Here is an 18606-nt window from a genome sequence, read left to right as displayed (position 1 = left end):
TGATGGCAGTAGAATCGTTCGGCAGTCAGTTTCAAATGCTGGTTCTCTAAATTTTCTCAACAGTGTTTCTCAAAACGAAACTTAGGTTAAATGTCAAATACTGTGGCACCAAATTCAAAATGCTCTGAGCACTATGGGACTTAAAATCTGAGGTCATCAGTCCACTAGAACTTAGAACTACTTAAACCTAACTAACCTAAGGACATCACACACATCCATGCCCGAGGCAGGATACGAACCTGCGACCGTCGCGGTCTCGCGGTTCCAGACTGAACCGCCTAGAACCGCTCGGCCACAACGGTCGGCACTGTGGCACCAATTAATATTTTTTTCTCCGACTTCAGTGACATATCCTGACTGCATTTCCCTTCTGTTTACTCCAGACCAGAACCAAACGTGGGTAAACATTAGTTATAAATTTATCTACCTCTATATCCACATCATACTCCGCAAGCTACCTAATGCTGTGTGGTGGAGGGTACTTGTGGTGCCTCTAACTGGTCTCCCCTACACTGCTCCATTTACGAATGGCACGTGGGATCAATGATTGTCGGTAAACCTCTATATTAAGTCTAATTTCTCGAATTTTCTCGTCTGGATATTACGCGGTATGTTTGTGGGAGGAGTAATTACTGTCCGACGCTTCTCGGAAAGTATTGTCTCGAAATATCAGTAGCAATCCTCTCCGCGATGAACAATGCCTCTCTTGTGACGTCTTTCAGAGAAGCTTGTTGAGCATCTCAGAAAAATCTCTTGGGCTGACTAAACGATCCCGTAACGAAACGCGCCGCTGTTCATCAGCTCTTCTCTATCAGTCCTACCTGGTAAGTATCCCATATTGATGAATAATACTCAAGAATCGGTCGAACAACAGCTTATAAGCCACTTTCTTCGAAGATGAGTTAGCTTTCCTTAAGATTCTACCTCAGAATCTCAGTCTGTCATCTGCTTTTCCTACTGTTTGTTACATATGGTCAATCCATTTAAGATCGCTCTGGATAGTTACACTGGGATATTTTACGGTGGACACTGTTTCCAGCTTCTTGTCAACAACTTGTAGCTGTAGAGAAGCGGGTTTCTCTTCCTATATATGAACAATACGCTACATTTATTTACGTTCAGGTTGAACTGCCAGAACCTGCACCATTCATCAGTCCTCTGCGGATCACTGCGCGAATCGATACTTGCTTCCGGCGTTGCTACTTCGTTACAGACAACCGCAGTATCTGCGAACAGTCTTAAAACGTATCCACCGCTTTCTACTAAATAAATTATAAACATTGTAAACAATAACGGTCCTATCACGGCTCCTTGGGGTAATCCAGAAATTACTTTTATACAGGATGAGCGGAAAGTCCCGTTACAGACTTCTAGGATTTGTAGAGGTGAGTGAGTACATCGTATTTTGAACAGGAACCCATGTCCGGAAACGTCATCCAACGAGACTACACAGCGTCAAAGTTATAGGCGCTGGCGTCTGTAAATGTACGTATAAATGGGGTGATTCCGTGATGATGTCAAGACTTTCTAGGACGATGGAGAACGTTAAATGTATTAATTTGAAGTAAGGATCGCTGTACTGGAAACGAACGAGTCGAAAGTTCTAAACGAAAACCGTTCATATACCTCTGACAATTGAATACATGTACCGGTTCTTGTGTTACCAAGAGTGTAGGGTTCGTAACTTTCAAAGATGGTAGTGTGGACAAAAACGAGAAAAAACGTCCAATAAATGTGGGCTCTACAGTGCGTACCTTAAAAGCTATGAACACTTGCTCAGTAGAAGAGATGTGATTCACATTAGCGAAGATGAACGAATGGTCATAGCTCCTTAGGTATGCAATTTAGAGCCCACGTTTATTGGACATTTTTTCTCGTTTTTGTCCACACTACTACCACTGAAAGTTACCAGCCCTACACTCTTCGCAACACAGGAACCGGTACACGTATCCAGCTGTCAGAGGTATCAGAACGGTTTTAGTTTATAACTTTCGACTCGTTCGTTTCCCGTACAGGGATCTTCACTTCAAATCAATACATTTATCGTTCTCCATCATCCTAGAAAGTCTGTAACAACATCAAGGAATCGCCCTATGTATACGTACATTTACAGACGCCCGCGCCTATAATTTTGACGCTCTGTAGTCTCGTTGGATGACGTTTCCGGACATAGGTTCCTATTCAAAATACGATGTATTCACTCCCCTCTACAAATCCTAGAAGTCTGTAACTGGAATTTCCGACCACCCTGTACATTTTGATTTTGTTCTAATATCAGCGACGTGTTGAGTTCTATTTGCAAGGAAGTCTCCAGTCCAGTCGCAAATCTGATCCGATACTCCATAAGCTTGGTTTTTAAAAAGTAAACAGCAGTAAGAGATGGTGCCAGACGCTTTCCTGAAGTCAAGGAACACGGCATCGACCTGAGCGCCGTTGTTCACAGCGCTATGGATCTCGTGGAGGAACAGAGCGAGCTGAGTTTCGTAAGATCTCTCTTTCCGGAATATATGTTGATTTTTATTGAGGATATTTTCGTTTTCCAAAAGCGTAAAAATTCTTGAGCGTAAAAAGTGTTCCATAACTCTACAACAGATCGACGTAACGATATAGATCTATACTTGTGTGCTTCTGACCTGAAACCCTTCTTGAAAACGGGAATGACCTGGGCTTTTTTCCAGTCGCTAGGTACCCTTCGTTGCCCCAGCGATCTACGAACAATAATCTGGGTGCTACACGGGGAACAAATTCTTTCGCATAATCGTTTCAGATTCTTATAGGTATCTCATCTTTCCACCACCAAGCCATTGTAGTTGCTTTCCTATTCCGCTGTCGGTTATCTCAGTACCTGCCACTTCGATGTTAGTACGATAATTGAAAGGACGGACTGTGCTATGATATTCCGCTGCGAAATATTTCGGAAGACCAAATTCAGTATTTCGTCCTTCTGTCTTCTACCTTCCGTTGCAGTGGCATTATGATCTCCGAGTCAATTGATAGATGCTTTCGAACCGCTTACCGATTTTACAGAAGATCAAAATCTCTTAAAGTTTTTAACTCAGATCGGCAGACAAAATTTTACTCCCAGAGTCATTGAACACCTCTCTCATTCCTCACCTTAGGCTCATTTTCACTTCGTTCATCTTCTGTTTGACAACTGGTTTTGGACTTGTCTTGATTCTGAGATGAAGTTCTCTTCGTTTGCGTAGTAGTTTTCTGATACGGCTATTAAATCACGGTGAGTCTTCCCAATCCATTAAGACCCTGTTCGGAACATAAGTGAATTTTCTAAGGCATATTGAACGATGCTTTTCAATTTTTTCCATTTCTGCTCCACATCTTGGTCCTCATCACTGAATATATCATGCTGACTACTCGGATACTCTGCATTTTGTACCCTGTCATTCCTGCCAAGCAAAAATGCCTTCCTACCTTTCTTAACATTTCTTGTAAAACTCATCGTCATAGATGCTATCGCAGCTTTGTAATCAATGATACTTTTCTCTTCGTTAACTCGTTCGATAAGTTCAGGTCTATTTGTTGCTATGAGGTCTAAGCGTAACCTTCATGAGTTGGTTGTCTATCTGCTCAAAGTAATTTTCAGAGAAGACATGCAGAATAATGTCAAACGAGTCCCTGTTTCTGGCACTAGTTTTGAAGCATGTCTCTCCCAATCTATACTTGACAAGTTGAAGTCACCCCCCTTTACAACAGCATGATCAGGAAAATTACTAACGACATTCTGTAAGTTCTCTTAGAAGTGCTCTGCCACTACAGTTCCTGAAACAGGCTTCAACCAACTCTCTGTTTCTGATATTATCTGGGCATTATAATCTTGAATAAGTAATATTCTCCTGCAGTTTACTAATATACTAACCTTTTCTGTATCTGATCTGTGCGGGGCAAGCATTCTCTGAGAATATTGTAGCTGATGTAAGTCCGGTTTTGGCAGGCAACTCATTTTTGTTCCCAATGGTGGGTTTCTCTAACATCAAAAATCCCCATGTGCATGCCACACATACTCTGCTACCGGAGTAGCCGCTCCTTGCATGTTTTGAAGCATGTCTCTCCCAATCTATATAATGTTGAGGGGAACCCTACAATTCTCCACCTGACGGCGGCGGTCCAAACCACAGCATCGCAATCGACCCTGAATACGGTGGTACAAATAGACAGCTATTTGTCTGTATTTCATAATTTTAGAAAGTGTAGCCCTTGACCCCATAGAAATAGTCAAATAATCCCTCTCACATGATGCGTGGAATAGCCATAAGCAATACCACAATTTCACAGATTTTCTTTTCAGGGAAAAAAGAAAAGCTTGTAATAATTACAACGGTACTAGTATTTTAAATACAGCTTATTAAATTTGTGGAAAACTGATCATTGAAAAGCACTTAAACATCTTTGAGTTATTTTGTATTGAGGAAGGATCAGGTTTCCAGAAAAGAATGATTTTAAAACGATAAACTTTTTACAATGAAACAGATAATTTATCAAAAGGGGGAATTTTATTTGAATACATGCCTACCTTCCACGGGTTTCGAAAACACGTTGATCCTGTAGCCAGGAATAAGTTATGCGAAAATATGTGAAAAACAAGGTATCGAAGATACTTAACCCGGGTGAAACAGAATCCTTATACTATAACTAGAATCATATACACTGAAGCTGGAGGCGATCAGTTGTCGTAAGAATGTAATACCATCAGTGACTAAGGGCGTTGTAAGAAATGTTAAGGGAGATAGCAAAATATTTTTGCTTAGCAAGAGTGACAATAGGGCCAGTCGCAGAGTATCTCAGTAATCAACTTCAAACATTCAATTTTGAGGACGAAGGTATGGAGCAGAAACGAATAAAATACATAAGCATCGTTCATTATGCCTTAGACAAGTATTTTCTGAGCAAGGTTTCAAGGCACTGGCAATCCCCAGTGAATCAACAGCCGTGTTGTAATATTGCTACGAAAGCAAAGAAAGCTTCATCGTAGATTCTAGAGACGTCAGATGGCTGGTAGAGTATTAGTGCAGATATATTGTGAAATGAAGACATAAACCCATGGGTTAGGCAGGATCTGGTGTGCCTCTGTCGCTCTTTAACATACACACAGATGACCCGGCGTGAACTTGGGAGTAGGACAATACTCCTTGGGGAGTCAAATCAGAAAGGCAACTATATACGAACACATTTCTCTGTGCTGACGATGAAATAATTATTCAAGAATTTGCAGCATATAAGCTACACCTTTCGAGCTCTACAAATAATTGAAAGACTTCAACAACAGAAAATTCTTTGCTACGGAAGGAGACAATGATATTAAAAATCTCCATCGATAGTGAAAGACTGGAGCAAACGTTTCACTTCCGATATCTTGTCTATGACACAACTTGATATCAGAATGACGATAAAAAAAACCATCTATCAAAAAATATGTGGAACAGTTACGAGGACAGTCAAAGAGAAAATAAGGAAATGACACAAATAAAATTGTACAGATGGCAGTTTTCACCTTGTTGTAAGGAGCAGAAAACTTGACTGCGAGGAAAACAAATCTTACGCAGCTAGATACATCAGAAACGAAATACTTAAAACCAGTACAAAGCTATAATATAGAGGATAAAGTGAGGAACAACATAAAGGCATAACGAGGAGTGAAATCTGTAATAGAGAAAGCTGAAGAAAACAAAAAAGAATGAAAAGAACATTTTCTGCATATGCTGGAGACCAGGATCTCAAAGCAGGCTGTATATTGGAAACTTCTTGAGAGAAAAAAACATGGTGAGCCCGAAGAGTAAATGATGAAAGCTAGGCAGATTTCATAACAGAACACTGGAGAACCAGAGAAAGATAATTAGTCAAAGGATAAATTTAGATATGATAGAAGAGAATACTAGATTAGGAAAAAATGAACTGGTTAGTCCTTCTAGTAAAGCAAAACAGGACACCTCACCGCAAAATGGAAACTGATCTCATAGAAAAACTGTATGTAGAGTAACTGTACTGGCTGTATAAACTTTAGCTCAACATTGCAAGGAGTAGAAGAAGTAGAAATTTTAGAACTGTAAATGCATTTGTTTAATGAAGATCGGAAAAATGGGAGTTATGATGGTTTGTTGCAGTCAAAATAACGATAGAGTAATAAGAAACTGAAAAAAATTAAACGATCTGTAACAATTTCAGGTTGGCTGCCGCCGTTAAGTTCGAGTGTGAATTTTCCAGGACATACTATGACGATCACAAACTTAGACGCATGGAGAAAGGAGGAATGATTACGGTTTAACGTCTCACGATGATGTCATTAAAGAAGGAATAGTTTCATCTATGACTAATCACTATCTTGAAAGAAGAGAAGTTCCCGAATGTTGTGATGTGAAATGGTTCTTGGTATTCTTCGATGCTGAGGCAAAAAAAAAAAAAAAAAAAAAAAAAAAAATCGAATTTCTTGAACAAATCATAACACTTTCACCTTGTGTTAGCATTCATACAGGACAAGTGTAAAGAAGTTATCTTTCTCTCTCATTTTGTCTGACTTGCTGTCAGGTCTATATAGTAGATACTACGTACCGTTAATTACGTCAGTATTTGACTTGGTTCCATAGCCCTGGATATCTTTGGAATTCTGACAGTAGCAAAGAAGTCCAGAGAGAAGAATTTAAAACTTTGAGGTTTGCCGATGTCATTGTTATTCTTTCAGTGGGCAAAGGACTTGGGAGAGCAGTTGAACGGAATAGATAGTATCATGAAAAGATGGACATCAACTAAAGAAAAACAAGGCTAATGATATGTAGTCGACCAATATCTGGCGATTCTAGTACAGTTGAATTAGGAAATGAGACACGAAAGGTAGTAGACGTGTTTTGCTATTTGGGCACCAAAGTAACTGACTATGGCCAAAACAGAGAGTATAGAAAATACAGATTGACAATAGCAAGAAAAACTTTTCTGAAAAAGGAATTCTTTTCTGAAAGTGTTTGACTGGAGTGTAGCCTTGTACGGATCTGAAATGTGAAAATTACACAGTGCAGACAAGAAGTGAACAGTAGCTTTTGAAATTTGGTGCAAACAGTAGAATGTTGAAGGTTGGATGGGTAAATGGAATAATTAATGCAAAGGCAGTGTATCGAATAGATCAGAAAACAAATCTTGGTTGAATTTGGCTCAAAGATGAGGTCAGTTGGCAGACACATACTAAAACGTCAATGACTCGTCACTTCGTTAATGGAGTCAAACTTTAGTTGTAGACGCATACTGGATGTAAGTTGCAGTAGATACGCAGAGATGAAGAGATAGCGTGGATAGGTGCATAAACCAATGTTCGGACTGAACACAACAATAACGACAGTGCTGTGTATGGTCTTATCTTTCTGTTATGTGCCTTTATTATTTTCCAGTTCCGTATAAATAATATCTACTATACAGCCTACACTCTTCTTTTCATTGGTACACAGTACAAATTTGATGCTAAACCACAGCAGTTCAGAAATGTAACACTACAATGTATCTTGAGTAGGAGCGATACTTTCGTTGTAGAATCTACGGGATCCACTGCTGTCAACACTGGTAGCGTAATAAGAACTCAAATAGAATGTAATAAAATAAAGTATTTAAGATGAGATTGCAGAGCAGTGAGGAGGAGAGCTATTTATACTTACCAATGTTCGGGCTGACAACCGGTTCTATGAGATCTGGGTGGGTCTTGCGGACACAGTAGCAGTGAATACCATCGCTCAGGTACAGTCTTCAGATTAACCTGTGAACAAAAACGGTTCCATTCTATACCAGTTGCAGAATTCGATCCAATGATATATTCTTCGGTCCTCCTTTGGTTGCGCTAATTTTGAGCACAGCATGCGCTGAACCTGAGAACAACGAATAGCTGCTACTTGCTCACACTCTAGAGCAAATGAAATTTGACAAATCCCAATCACTACACATGTCTTCCAGTAACAAACATCATTGGAACATCACATTATTCTCCAGTGTTTTTAACTGATTTAGTGAAATATTAGCATTTTAAGAGGGTCTAACTACAAAAAGCGTCTCCTCACACAACACAACTGCAAACGAGATGTTAACACGGTCCACATTTTCAAATCTATCTAAGTATTTGATGCTGTTTACCATAAATATGTACTAAAGGAACAAGACTCAATATAAATGGCAGTAGTAGTAAATGGGTGGTTTCTAAGAATCTTCAACATACGGAACATAGGTTAAGAGCCATCACGGGTCTCCAATGAAGCGAAATGTTTTGTGAAACATTTACTAGATTCAGTATAATAATATCTCAGATCGTTATTGATATTCGTATACATGAGTGAGTATGTACGTGGTCTTCGACATAGGGAAAAAGGGTTTGCTCATGGTAGAAATATTTTGGTCACAAATAAAAATAATAGGATTCCTGGTAGAGAAAGCAAAGAAAACTGACGGTAATATTTGCCATTTATCAATTTCCAATAAACTAAAATTTAACATAATGAAATCATAAAGTACGAATTTCCACTTAAAGAGTGACAATAATACTTTCATATCAAACTTAGAAGTGTAAGAACATAAAATTTCGTTAATAACTCTTGGTAGACATGATAAAGTTGTTAAAGACAATTTGCTAGGCATTTGCTGGTGACGCTGTACATCCAGCTTCTTTTCGTAAATTTTCTTCACCTTCCACGCTGCTCATCTGTTCATTTCACGTCAGTTGGTGGTTTCTCATTACAGAAATCTTCAGAACTCACGAAGGATTTTGGAAGCTTCAAGTCGCAGACGACGCACTATGAACCCCAATATCATGGAGTGGAGTGATTGATAGCTACAGTTTCTGAAAGTGTAACAAATACAGCAATCTGTGTATGGTAGGCGAAAACCTGCGTCTGTAAAAACAACGTTCTTTATAAAAATAACTTTTCTCTGCTATAGGGAGCTATTAACGTTTCATTTATACTTCGAACGAAGCGTTTCGGCAGATGGTTCCCGTTTTCGAGTTCGTTTTTCGTGCGTTATTTTGGCATTTGTGATGTTTTCGATGGGTGAAGAGGTACACTGTTTTGTTGCCTTTACTGTAATATACAAAAATTAATAATTTATCTGCACACAGAGTTAATCGTAAATTCGGAAATAACTTCTATTTACGGTTTCCTTACAATCCACTTGTGCAGAAATTCACACTTATCGTCTATGCACAGTACACAATAAAACCAGCAGATGATACGAGTCAAACCACCAAATAATTAGATCGTGCATTACCCAGATCGATAGTGGCATATAAAAACCATTAGTGCGCTCTTAATATAATTCACGGGAATGGTTTGGAATAATGTGATGTAAAGGATAAGATGTGCAAGATCTCGAGGAAAGCGTATATCAAAAAACTGTAACCTGACGACCTTCAAATAAAGTGGTGAAATCGGAATGATTACGTACAAAGGAATGCCTAGTGTTATCCAAATAAGAAATAATAGAACAATTGTGGAGAAAATATAAGTGTATTAAAAAGACTCCTTTTAAAATATATCAAAACAAAAAAATAATGCACAACAGAAACAATAACTGGCATGAGACTGTCTTTTGTACTTTGTGCAGAACTGATAGCGAGTGATTAATGAAGAAGGCCTTCAAATACTATTGGAATTAGAAGTCAACCGCAAACTGGGTTCAAGAAGTTGCAATGACACACACAACTCCCTTTTTCCTGACTAATAAATTGTAAAGATGCTTTGAATTACCTTAGTATACGCATTACCTTAGCATATGTATATCCCGCCCGTGAACCATGGACGGTGCCGTTGGTGGGAAGGCTTGCGTGCCTCAGTGATACGGATAGCCGTACCGTAGGTGAAACCACAACGGAGAGGTATCTGTCGAAAGGCGAGACAAAAGTGTGCGAGCAGCCTATTCAGTAGTTTCAGGGGCAACAGCCTGGTTGATTGACTGATCTGACCTTGTAACATCAACCAACATGGCCTTACTGTGCTGGTACTGCCAATGGCTGAAAACGAGTGGAAACTACAGCCGCAATTTTTCCCGAGGGCATGCAGCGCTACTGTATGGTTGAATGATGATGGCATCCTCTTGGGTAAAATATTCCGCAGCTAAAATAGTCCCCCATTCGGATCTCCGGGTGGGACTACTTGGGAGGACGTCGTTATCAGGAGAAACGAAACTGGCGTTCTACTGATCGGAGAGTGGCATGTCAGATCCCTTAATCGGGCAAGGTAGGTTAGTAAATTTAAAAAGGGAAATGGATAGGTTAACGTTAGATATAGTGGGAATTAGTGAAGTTCGGTGGCAGGAGGAACAAAACTTCTGGGCAGGTGAATACAGAGTTATAAATGCAAAATCAAATAGGGTTAATGCAGGAGTAGGTATAATAATGAATAAGAAATAGGAACGCGAATAATCTACTATGAACAGCATAGTGAACGCATTATTTTAGCCAGGACAGATACGAAGCTCACACCCACCACAGTAGTACAAGTTTATATGACAATTATCTCTGCAGATGAGGAGGAGATTGAGGATACATATGATGAGATAAAAGAAATTATTCAGATACTGAAGTGAAACGAAAATTTAATAGTCATGGTGGACTGGAATTCGATAGTAGTAAAAACAAGAGAAGGGAAGGTAGTAGGAGAATATGGACAGGGGGAAAGGAAGGAAAAAGCAGAATTTTGCACAGCTCATAATTTAATCATACCTAACACTTGGTTTAAGAATCATGAAAGGAGGTTGCGTATGTGGAAGACACCTGGAGACACCGGAAGGTTTCAGACTGATTTTATAATGGTAAGACAGAGATTTAGGAACCAGGTTTTAAATTGTAAGACATTCCCAGGGGCAGATGTGGACTCTGACTACAATTTACTGGTTATGACATACAGATTAAAACTGAAGAAACTGCAAAAAGGCAGGATTTTACGGAGATAGGACCTAGATATACATAAAGAACCAGAGTTTGTAGAGAGTTTCAGAGGGAGCGTTAGGGAACGATTGACAAGAACAGGGGAAAGGAATACAATAGAAGAAGAATGGGTTGCTTTGAGAGATGAAGTGAATTAAGCAGAGGTTCCAGTAGGAAAAAGGACGAGGGCTAGTAGAAATCCTATGGTAACTAAAGAGATACTGAATTTAATAGATGATAGGGGAAAATATAAAAATGCAGTAAATGAAGTAGGCGAAAAGGAATACAAACGTCTTAGAAATTAGATCGACAGGAAGTGCAAAATGGCTAAGCAATGATGGCTAGAGGAAGAATGTAAGGATTTAAAATCATATATCACTAGGGGTAAGATAGATGCTGTCTACTAAGAAATGAAAGAGACTTTCGGAGAAAGGAGAACTACCTGTATGGATATCAAGAGCTGAGATGGAAATCCAGTTCTAAGGAAAGAAGGAAAAGCAGAAGAATTTGACAAAGCACTGAAAGATTGAAGTCTAAACGAGGCCCCGGGAGCAGACAACAGTCCGTTAGAGCTACTGATAGTCGTGGGAGGGCCAACCACGACAAAACTCTTCCACGTGGTGAGCAAGACTACAAGACAGACGTAATACCCTCAGACTGCAAGAAGAGCATAATAATTCCAGTTCCAAAGAAATCAAGTACTGACAGGTGAAGAATTACCAAACTATCAGTTTAATAAGTCACGATTGCAAAATATTAACACGAATCCTTTGCAGAAGAATGGAAAAACTGATAGAAGTCGAGCTTGGTGAAGATTAGTTTGGATTCACGAGGAATATTGGAAAACACGAGACAATATTGACGATACGACTTCTCATAGAAGATAGGGCAAGGAAAGGCAAACCTACGTTTCTAACATTTGTAGATTTAGAGAAAGCTTTCGAAAATGTTGTCTGGAATACTCTCAAATTCTAAAGGTGGCAGGGGTAGAACGAAGGGAGTGAAAGGCTGTTTACAGTTTGTACAGAAACCAGACGGCAGTTATAAGAGTCGAGGGGCATGAAAGAGATGCAGTGGTTGAGAAGGGAGAGAGACAGGGTCGTAACCTATGCCTGATGTTACTCAATCAGTAAATTGAGCAGACAGTAAAGGAGACAAAAGAAAAATTTGGAGTAGGAATTACAGTCCAGGGAGTAGAAATAAAAATTTTGAGTTTTGCCAATGACGTTGTATTTCTGTCAGAGACAGCAAAGCACTTGGAGCAGCAGTTGAACGGAATGGACAGTATCTTCAAAAGAGGATATAAGATGAACATCAATAAAAGCAAAACGAGGTTAAGCGAATGTAGTCGAATTAAATCAGGCGATACTGAGGGAATTAGATTAGAAAACGAGACACCTGAAGCAGTATATTAGATTTGCTATTTGTGCAGCAAAGTGACTGATGTTGGTTGAAGTAGGGAGGATATGAAATGTAGACTGAAAATGGCAAGAAAAGCTTTTCTGAATAAGATAAATTTATTAACATCGAATATAGCTCTAAGTGTCCGGAAGTCGTTTCTGAAAGTATTTCTACAAAGTGTAGCCACATACGGAAGTGAAATGTGCACGATAAACAGTTTAGACAAGCTGAAAACAGAAAAATTCGAATGTGGTGCTTCAAAAGAATGCGCAAGATTAGATGAGGAGGTACTAAAAAGAACTGAGGAGACAAAAAATATGTGGCACAACCTGAGTAGAAGTAGGGATCGGTTGGTAGGACACATTTTGAGGCATCAGGGGACTACCAATTTAGTAGGGGGGAAGAGGGGAGGGGAGGGTTAAAATCATAGAGGGAGAGCAAGAGAGAAATAAAGTAAGCGGATTCAGAAGGATGTAGGTTGCGATAGTTATTCGGAGATGTTGAGGTCTCTACAGGATAGAGTACCGTGGAAAACTGCCTCAAACCAGTCTTTGGACTGAAGACCACAACAGCAACATGCATCGATATACAATCAGAATTAGAAATCAAGTGACAACTATGAGTGGCGTATAATGCTATCCAACTTCGTGTATAATGTTCACACATAATAATATATTTTTATATAGTATGTCGATCGGAAACAGATCAGCTTGATTTAATACCAACCTTTCCAAAACGGCTTTGCCCACGTATGTGTTCGACACGTATATTCACCACAATTCCTCATCCCCCTCTCTGTGTCTACCGCTTCCTGTCTCTGCCTGTCCACCTCATCCTCCCAACTCTGTTTATCCTCCTCCCACTATCTCTGTCCCTTCACCTCCTCCTCCCCTCTCTTTGCCTGTTTCCTCCATCACACCTCTTTGACCGTATCTTCCTCTCCCATCTCTCCGAGCATGGCCTCCTACCCTTCTCTCTTTCCATCTAACCTCTTCCTTTTACACCTGCTCATTACCATTCTAGAACTTCCACCTGCCTCATGCAGCACCCCTCTTCCCACTCTCTGCCTATTTCCTCGTTCCCTTCTTTCCGTCCACCCTCTCCTGCCTCCAGCCATACTCATCGTCTCGTGTTGAGACCCTGCAACACAATTCAACAAAGCTGGCCAATATTATTTCTTTTCTATGAAAAATGTTTAATTATAAAACTCATCGGACGCGTTATAAGGTCAATAGGAATTTACAAAGAAACAACAGTTAGAGACGATTTAAAAAAAGTGTGTTCCAGATGAAAGGATCCCACGGCAAGAAATAAAGAAAATAGTTTCAACGTCGGCCAAGGGCAAGAAAAATTAACACAATGAACGGACGGCGGTAAAATGGCTTTGAGCAGTATGGGACTTAACTTCTGATGTCATCAGTCGCCTAGAACTTAGAACTACTTAAACCTAACTAACCTAAGGACATCACACACATCCGTGCCCGAGGCAGGATTCGAACCTGCCACCGTAGCGGTTGCGCGGTTCCAGACTGTTGCGCCTAGAACCGCTCGACCACTCCGGCCGGAGAACGGCGGTAATCTTGAGTAAAAGGAAGAGAAAACAACAGAATATGAAGTGGTGACTCTACCAGAAAACCACGACGAGTGATAAAACAAAGAACAGAAGCAGGTAAACACTAAAGAAAACGAGGAAATGGAACGTAAATAGGCAAAAAAGATGCTCTTTTGCGTTCCGGAGACGTATGTTTGCTGCCTATAACCGTTTGCCGCTGAGAATGAGTCACATTCCTACTGGTACTCACGTTTAACTCAAATTTGCGTTTCTCTACTTGCTCCAGTGATAACGGCCTGTTTACTTGGCGGTGCGACAAAACTTCGTATCGCAAATAGCTTACCGCGATTTACTACACTATGCGCGGAAGATTTCTGTTATCAGTTCCGTGAAGCGTCTGCTGTGTACACGGTGCCCACCCTTCTCTGGCAGAAGACTTCAGGCAACTGCAAGCTGCTTCAGCTCTCTCCGTCTGTCGTGTAGGCCGGGCGTGTCTCTGGAAGGCTACAGAAATGATTCAGTCTCAGTCACTCACCTCCATCTCTAGCTGAATTCTAGAACATCTTTCGAACTCAAACATAGTAAGTTACACTGTTCAAAATGGCGTTAACATGTGCAGCCGGTGTCCATTCTGATGACACCAATCAAGCAAAGCCGTCCCATCGCTCTTCACATATCTTTCTTTATTGGTGTCAGAAGTTCCAAAGAAAACGGATATTGAATATAAAGAATATGAAATATACATCTACAAATTAATCAATTTATAATTTATAAAGGAAGAGATTAAAACTGAAGGAAATAAGGTATACTACACAGCACTTAAACAGACATAGCCAATGTTTGCAACATATCCAATATTATAAAAGTTGTGACCAGTGTTTGACTACATTGATGGCATTGCTGTTATCCAGCACCAGTTCCAACATCGTGCACGAATCCGGACTAAGGCGACACTTCATGATATATCTAGAACTTTGTTATTCCCGACACTCGCTCAGTAAGTCTCCATCTTGGACGATGCTACTTTTCTTGAGGTTCTTCTTGGGTCTTGTAACGCCTATGCACAGTCTAAGGCCTTTCAAGTACATCATCTTTCTTCATCACCAGGTGACAATTCAATTTTGACACGTTTAGGATTATCACGTTACATCTTTCCTCATATTTCAGTCCTGTCTACTCCTGAGTGTGACTGAAGTGGTACAGAAGACTGCAAGAAACTCCTCCTGGGCTTTAGACGAGCTAGTGGTGGCTGACGTTCATGAAGGGAATGGACTGAAATGTTAAAAACCGTTTTGCCTTTCTATATTAGCACCCACTGCAGTCTGATATCGGGTGGGGCTATGACTGCAAGTGAATACAATTTCATGCAGATGTTGGCTTCATGCAGCCTGTGATTGACCTTCAGGTTTCGTACAGGGTTGTATCGACTTTTTGCGTGAGAAGATATGAACCACTCAGGACTGGCATATTAGAAGCAGAGTAGCTAAGCGGTATGACAGTTGTCCTCAACGCCTAAGCTTGAGCACCCTATCCACATCTAGGTGTCTTACATAGCAGAAAGTTATGCGATGAACCTTTTGCCTTGATATTGATGCAACATATCTCGAAGATTAGAAAGTGATCTAAGGTAGCATCAAGATCAACTGCAGTATTTCAGTATTACAACTGTATTCTTCTCCATTTCACATGTAGCTACCGTAAGGCTATTCGTTCCTCAAACGAGAGGCGTAGACTTTGGTTTTCGTTGAAGTAGGCGTGAGATGATTTTCCTCTCAGAAGTCTGAAATTATTTTCAGAGACTTCGTGATGTTCCAGTCTCGAAGTCTTTACTCTGTGTTGCCAGGGCCACGTCATCCGCATGTGGGAAACTCTTTGTATGAGGTGGGAGTAGTTGACCATTGTTGCCACTATTGTGCATGTTAAACAGCGTTGTTCTCACAACTGAGCCTGGCGCGAACCCTTTCTTCTGTATGCTCCATCTACACCTGACCTTGGAATTCGACAACGACATGTCGGTTCACAGCAGAGGCAATAATTTGTGTAAGCCTGAAGTTCACGTTACGCTGGTAGAGCTTTCTTAAAATTATTTGATGTTGTAAAATGGCGTACCGCAAAGACAAATTAGCAACAGCCGCTACAGTAATATCACCATGGTGAAATCCATCTATGTGCAGTGTCAGATTAAGAATCTGTATATAACAGGTCTTTCCTAGTCTGAATCTTGTTATACAGACCTTGAGACCAGAAGGACACTCAAGCCGCGTTTGGAGCACAGCTTTTTATGAAGTCGAAATACGAGCAGTGGGATACACAGGAAAGAAACGACTAGAAGCTTTTGAAACGTGAAGTCACAGGAGACTCTTGGAGATCAGATGGACTGATCGACTAAGGGATTCTGTTCTGTGGCTCTAAGGCACAAAACATGGAGATAATTTTTAACTGCTGAATAGGGCTATATAAATAATAACTAATACTAATAGACCTCATTGTAAAGAGCTGTTTAAAAAAGTGGAAACCCGTACTGCAGCAACTCAGTACATTTACCAGTCCATTGTGCAGATCTGGAAAAACATTACAAAGTATTTCACTAATACTTCTATACATAAGCATGGAACAAGAGCCAATTTGGACCTACATTTAACTAGCAAAAGCAAACAAAAACTCAAAACAGCGTTTTCTATTAGGAAATAAAACTCTGCTATAAATTTCTGAACGAGATAAAAAGTTTACTAAAACACTTTTGTTTAAAAAGGCAACTAAAACATCATTAATAAATAATAGATACTACACAATTAAACATACTTAGAGGACTCTGAAATTAGGGCTTGGAGGCAGAATAAAGAAAGGGGATAACTACAGCACATTGTCAAAATACAATACATGATGACAATGTACTTCTTTTACATGAAAACCACGTGCCAAGCTCTATAGTGCATATTAGTAAAGTTTTGTAATTCTCCTGAACTCAAAATTTCACTCGTCGTGGTGGGATGCTGACTCAGTTTTTCAAGCGGACTGAGCGAAGGGCACGACGAAGTGGCATGGGGCGTAGTTGTATATTTACAGGCCTGGAGACAGTTTTTCGAACAAACTGCAATTAGCGCAAGGGCAGAAAGTGTGTTCGTGGTCCACGAATGAGCAGCGGGTGTGCAGAGATGAAGTACAAAACCATGTTTTATATTATAAATTGGTACAAACTGTATGTAAACCAAAGAATACTGTACAATAGGGACGAACCGAATGAGGTAGTGCAGTTGTTAACCCTTAGGTAGGCGCGTTGGGTGGAGGTCCACTTATAGCAGCCGAGTGTGATTTACGTCCCCATGTACAACATGTACTTTAGCTGCTTTCAGTAACGATAATCTTCACTGTATGGTCTTTGAAATATTCTTCCAGGATGGGGGAAACAAATAACTCATTCAGAAAACAACAATCATGAACGATTTTATTGAATACACTTGAAAATAACAGTAACACAAACGTAATATGGTGAATGTATATTAATACTCCTAATACAGTTCATTCTACATCATCGATACACTCTCCATATATTATGTTTGCGTGAGCTTTGCAAATAAAGGATTTGCATCTTGAGCGTTTCTGCGAAGGTTTTTTGCCTTCTATTCTGGGGCACATTTTGCACCTCCCTCGAGAAGGTCGAGGAGCGTCAGAGACCAGACCTGACGATTTTATATCCTCTCCCAAATTTAATTTTCTTTATTTTTTTCTTGAGGGCTTGCGAATGTTGTCTATACATTGCCACACTCTGATGAACTTTTCAAAAAACGATTCTCCCAGCTTCCTCAGAAAGTAGTAGGAAACTAGTTTTCGGGCCAATGTTATGCAGCAAATGTGACCACAATCTATTGGTTATGAACTGTAGATTAAAACTGAAGAAACTGTAAAAAGGTGGGAATTTAAGGACCTGGATATACTGACTAAACCAGAGGTTGTATAGAGTTTCATGGAAAGCATAAGGGAACAATTGACAGGAATGGGGGGAAAGAAATACAGTAGAAGAAGAATTGACAGCTTTGAGGGATGGAGTAATAGCAGAGGATCAAGTAGGTAAAATACGAGGACTAGTAGAAATCGTTGGGTAACAGAAGAAATATTGAATTTAATTTATGAAAGGAGAAAATATAAAAAGGCAATAAATGAAGCAGGCAAAAATGAGATCGACAGGAAGGGCAAAATGGCTAAGCAGGGATGCCTAGAGAACAAATGTAAGGATGTAGAGGCTTATCTCACTAGGGGTAAGATAGATACTGCCTACAGGAAAATTAAAGAGACCTTTTGAGAAAAGAGAACCACTTGTAGGAATATCAAGATGTAAACCCAGTTCTAAGCAAAGAAGGGAAAGCAGAAAGGTGGAAGGAATATATAGAGGGTCTATACAAGGACGATGTACTTGAGGACAATATTATGGAAATGGAAGAGAATGTAGATAAAGATGAAATGGGAGACACAATACTACGTGAAGAGTTTGACAGAGCACTGAAAGACCGGAAAAGAAACAAGACCCCGGGAGTAGATAACATTCCATTAGAACCACTGACGGCCATGGGAGAACCAGTCATGACAAAACTCTACCATCTGGTGAGCAAGATGTATAAGAGAGGCGAAATACCCTCAGACGTCAAGAAGAATATAATAATTCCAATCCCAAAGAAAGCAGGTGTTGACAGATGTGAAAATCACCGAACTATCAGTTTAATAAGTCACAGCTGCAAAATACTTACGCTAATTCTTT

The 18606-nt window shown here is 40.0% G+C and overlaps 1 protein-coding gene across 3 annotated transcripts in view; it reads right to left on the bottom strand.

Annotated features, from left to right (window-relative positions):
* The window catches only part of LOC126335031 (adhesion G-protein coupled receptor G2-like), a 181135-nt gene that overhangs the window by 148777 nt on the left and 13752 nt on the right, over positions 1 to 18606 (bottom strand). For all 3 annotated transcript variants that reach the window (XM_049997877.1, XM_049997878.1, XM_049997879.1), the window contains exon 2: positions 7650 to 7747. The gene's annotated coding sequence lies outside the window, so the exon portion shown is untranslated. The remainder of the gene's footprint in view (positions 1 to 7649; positions 7748 to 18606) is intronic.

The sequence above is a fragment of the Schistocerca gregaria genome, chromosome 2 (assembly GCF_023897955.1).
Source record: "Schistocerca gregaria isolate iqSchGreg1 chromosome 2, iqSchGreg1.2, whole genome shotgun sequence".
Classification (NCBI taxonomy): domain Eukaryota; kingdom Metazoa; phylum Arthropoda; class Insecta; order Orthoptera; family Acrididae; genus Schistocerca; species Schistocerca gregaria.
This window is presented reverse-complemented; position numbering and strand designations above follow the sequence as displayed.